We start from the raw sequence: 5,000 nt of genomic DNA, 5'->3' as shown, positions 1-5,000 counted from the left end.
TTGGGGATGGGCAAAAATTGGGGAAGGGTGGGGGGGGGGGGGGGGGATAGTAGTCAGTCAGTCTACCCCACGACAGAAGGGGGAGAAGTTCTATAGTTTGATAGCCACAGGGATAAACTTACACCGCTTGCCCCAGCATGCCATTGCAATCGTACCTCCAAGAGGGCGTTGTTTAAACTCCGCACGGCCACACGTGGGTTTAACGACAGCCGGCCCAGGCCCTCATTCCTCACAACCCCCGGCCACCCTTGGCACCCAGTGAGTTTAGTGGCCTGGAGCTTGGTCAAGGGTTGACCAGGCCTGTTGGTAACTACAGTGGTTTAGCCACTGATCACACCTCAACCAACTCTTCCATACAGGAAGTAGCGGCTGACAATATTGTGTAGCAAAAGCATTATTTAAAACCTCTTTAGCGTGAGGGTGGTGAATCTGTGGAATTCTTTACCACAGACGGCTGTGGAGGCCAAATTAGTCGATATTTTTACGGCAGAGATAGGTAGATTCTTGATTAGTTCGGGTGTCAGGGGTTATGGGGCAAAGGCAGGAGAATGGGGTTGAGAGGGAGAGGTAGATCAGCCATGATTGAATGGTGGAGTAGGCTTGATGGGCCGAATGGCCTAATTCTGCTCCTATCACCTATGATCTTATGAAGATACATCTCCCGTCTTCTGCTTCCCTTACTATCATTGTGAATGAAGTCTGTAACGTCACTAGGTTGCCCTGGTTATGGCAGGAGACATATGTATACACCCAGCACTGAACAAGGGTCTGGAAACCAAAACGTCACCCATTCCTTCTCTCCAGAGATGCTGCCTGTCCCGCTGAGTTACTCCAGCATTTTGTGTCTATCTTCAGTTTAAACCAGCATCTGTAGTTCCTTCCTACACTCTATCCTACACTCACACTAGGGATATCTATACCAAGCCAATTGACCTGAACGTCTTTGAAGTGCAGGAGGAAACCAACGCAGGAGAACTTACAAACTCCGTACAGACAGCGCCCGTAGTCGGGATCGAACTCGGGTCTCTGATAGCCTTCCCATCCAAATAATGGCAAGCATGGATCCCGCTACACTGCCTCGATTCCTACTTTAGTTCCAGAAGAAGCAATGAGACTTTTCAGAGAATTCAACCCAAATAATAATAAATCTCCCCATCCCTTTGTCATGAAGGCAGAAAATGCACATTCAGTGGAAGAAAGATATATCACTGTGTAAACATGCACAACAACCGATGCAAGGTATAGATGACGGTGCTATAGAGAAGAATGTGTTCCTTCTGCTGAGAGTTTGGGGTCATGGGCTGGCATAATGAAGATTAATTCTTCAGGCATTTATTACAGCCAGGTCTCAAAACATCAACTAGATTTTTCTATCTCGACTTCCCTTCAAGCTTCCAGTTCTCAGATGCCCCGTGCCAGAACCTCATGGTTCCAGGGATGTTGTTCCTGATGGATTCAGACCAAGGATAGTGTGTGGACCAGTGAATCTGCGGGTACAACTGATGGCCAAATGGCACGGTGCTCTCACAGTGGCAGAGGGTGGAGTCTCTCCATATATAAAATCATGAGAGGAATAGATCGGGTAGATGCACAGAGGCACTTACCCAGTGGAGGGGAATCGAGGACCAGAGGACCTACAGTAGGTGTAAAGTAAAGGGGGAACAATTTAATAGGAATCTGAGGGGTAACTTTTTCACAGAGGGTGCTGGATGTATGGAACAAGCTGCCAGAGGAGGTAGTTGAGGCTGGGACTATCCCAACATTTAAGAAACAGTTAGACAGGTACATGGATAGGACTGGTTTGGAGGGATATGGGCCAAGTGCAGGCAGATGGGACTAGTGTAGATGGGACATGTTGGCCGGTATGGGCATGTTGGGCTGAAGGACCTGTTTCCACACTGTATCACTCTATGACTCTATCTAGAAATGATGTCTCTGCAGCATCACTAAACCAACTCAAACTTGTTTTACTGCTTGAGCAAAACTTGGAGGAACTCAACAGTCAGGCAGCATCGGTGAAGGGAATGGATAGACGACCTTTCAGGTCGAGACCTTTCTTCTGTCCTGCTCTCTCTCTCTCATGTGTCTTTCTTGTTTTACTCCTTGTTTTATTGTGAGTTTTAAAATGAAAGTTTCCAAGTCGTAACGTTCAGATTGGTAAGCCCATCATGGAGACACAACATAGAGGGGAACGCTGTAAGGCCACGTATCTGGGAGTGACCAGAACCATTTCCTCAAGACTTGATCATCCAACAAAAATAGGAGCTGATCTTCCAATGAGATTCATGCACAAAAATTGTCCAATCGCTTTTTTTTTAAAGCATTTTCTATAAGTTCTGTCTGAAATAAGCGTCAGGCTGTTTATATAAGCAGATGCAGAGTTTCTCCAGCATTTTTGTCTACCTTCGATTTTTCCAGCATCTGCAGTTCCTTCTTAAACAGGCTGTTTATATTTATCATGCCTGAAACCCTCTTTCCAAAATACATGAGCAACTAACAAGACTCACCACATGTAATGCTGTGGTCAGTTTCAGTTTAGTTTATTGTCACGTGTACCGAGGTACAGTAAACAGCTTCTGTTGCGTGCTAACCAGTCAGCGGAAAGACAATACGTGATTACAATCGATCCATTTACAGTGTATAGATACATGATAAGGGAATAACGTTTAGTGCAAGGTAAAAGCAGCAAAGTCTGATCAAAGATAGTCCGAGGGTCACCAATGAGGTAGATAGTAGTTCAGGACCACTCTCTGGCTGTGGTAGGATGAGAGAGCTGTCCTGAACTACTATCTACCTCATTGTAACACAATGTGCTCAGATGCCCAGCCTCTTGTGGCACTTCAAGCTGTTGCTGAAGACTTGACTACAACTTGCATCAATTTTGCATTCCTGAGTCAGCCTGCATTAAGGATCCACAGCAGGTACATATTTCATGTGTCTACGTTTAGCTCTGCACTGTTCCCCAGTTTGGTTGCAATGTAACTTCTCTATCCCTGACACATAGTCCGAAGAAGGGTCTCGACCCGAAACGTCACCAATCCAAGTTCTCCACAGATGCTGCCTGACCCGCTGAGTTACTCCAGCACTCTGTGTCTGTCCTGACAAGTGACAGGTGGATGTTGGAAAAGGGACTTCAGGAAAGTGGGAGAAAGGAAGATGACTTTGGATGGGGAATTGTTGTAAGTCGAGGCTGTCGTTCGTTATCTGTCGTTAGCTGCCTCTACTCCCACAGGCAGTTTGATGACACACACAGCAAATTACTTCACAATGACGAGGGATCTCGATGATCCCAGAGGAAGTTCCTTTGGGCCGGGTGTGCTTCAGGTCTCTACTCTGGGGTAGACGAGGCCTCCGTTGAATTTGGTCAACAGACAAATGATCTTCACACACAAAGAAAAATCAACATTTCACATCTCTGTGAAGGTTAAGGGAATGTGGTCAATTTGTAAATGTAACTTCTGCAGCAAATAACTCCAGCAACATCACAGCAAGGAACTGCAGGGCTGCCTCTGGTCAGGTGAGTGATTCATGTCCATAATAGTGTCAGTCAATACAAATACTCACCTCCCCGTCTTCCAAACGTTGAGCTCATTCCTCGTATTCAGTCAATTCGATACATGTATTGCTTTGATATTTTTATGATTTAGAATTAGTTCTTACTTTCTCAAATTACCTGAACCACACAGAGATTAATAGTGACTCCAGAATCCATTGGTTTCTGGGATATTAATCTCACTTCAAAGTCCTGAGGACAACAAGTCACCAACTCTTGCTCAATCTCAAATCTGGGTGAATATTTCCCTCAGGAAATGTGCCGGCTGTAAACTGACCAAGACCAGTTGCAGTCCAGTTTATGCCATCTACCAATTCCTGGTGGCAGTAATGTTCATATATATATATATATCTCATGAATGTGTACACTTTGGCTGAAAGAGTTTTTCTTTGGCTTCCCTCTAAACCCTTTACCTCTTACCACAAACTTATGCCTTTGAGTTTTGGACACATCTCCTGTGGGGAAATATCTTCCCTGCCTATGCCCCTTATACAACTTATATCTCTACTGCCCCCACTAATCCCTCCAGCCTCCCCCCCCCCCCCCAACGCCAGCATATCCAGAAGATAGGCACAAAATGCTGGAGTAACTCAACGGGACAAACAGCATCCCTGGAGAGAAGGAATGGGTGACGTTTCTGGTCGACACCCTTCTTCAGCATATCCAGTCTCCCCTCATGACTGAGGTTGTACCTCTGCCAATATCCTGGTGGACCTCTTGTGCTACCTCTCCAATGTAATTTCACAGAGTGCTGGAGTAACTCAGCGGGTCAGGCAGCATCTGTGGAGAACATGGATAGGTGACGTTTCACAGAGTGCTGGAGTAACTCAGCGGGTCAGGCAGCATCTGTGGAGAACATGGATAGGTGACGTTTCGGGTCGAGATGCTTCCTCCAGCATCCAGTATATTCATTTCCTTCTACAAAAAGAGTTAATTCATCTCCATCTCCTTACGTACAACAGATATATTGAAGATAGACAGTAAATGCCCGATTAACTCAGCGGGTCAGGCAGCATCTCTTGAGAGAAGGAATGGGTGACGTTTTGGGTCGAGACCCTTCTTCAGTCACCCATTCCCGCTGTTACTCCAGCACTTTGTGCCTCTCTTTGGTTTAAACCAGCATCTGCAGTTCCTTCCTGCACTGTGCATCAACCTGATCTAATCCTCTCATGATGTAACGAGCAACAGATACATGGACATCTCTGCTGCTGCTTCTGTCAAAGATGTTGCTCTTAGGCCAATGTGTCCCACTGTTCAGAGACCGCCGCACTCCTCCAGCTAAAGGCTGGAATAAAGTGTCATTCCAGCTGTGGTAATCCAATTAGTAACACAGTTTTTAACCTGCTCTTCGTTGGTAATGAGGCGTTGGGAAGGAAAGTTCGGCAGGTGAGTGGTCCAGGAGTAATCCCAGCCTCTCCGAGCTGGTGAGAACTCAGCTGTTCCTCTC

General features: G+C 46.2%; 1 long non-coding RNA gene across 1 annotated transcript in view; it reads left to right on the top strand.

Annotated features, from left to right (window-relative positions):
- The window catches only part of LOC116982961, a 24,312-nt gene that overhangs the window by 15,023 nt on the left and 4,289 nt on the right, over positions 1-5,000 (top strand). The gene's annotated exons all lie outside the window — the stretch shown is intronic.

The sequence above is a fragment of the Amblyraja radiata genome, chromosome 17 (genome assembly GCF_010909765.2).
Source record: "Amblyraja radiata isolate CabotCenter1 chromosome 17, sAmbRad1.1.pri, whole genome shotgun sequence".
Taxonomy (NCBI): Eukaryota; Metazoa; Chordata; class Chondrichthyes; order Rajiformes; family Rajidae; genus Amblyraja; species Amblyraja radiata.
This window is presented reverse-complemented; position numbering and strand designations above follow the sequence as displayed.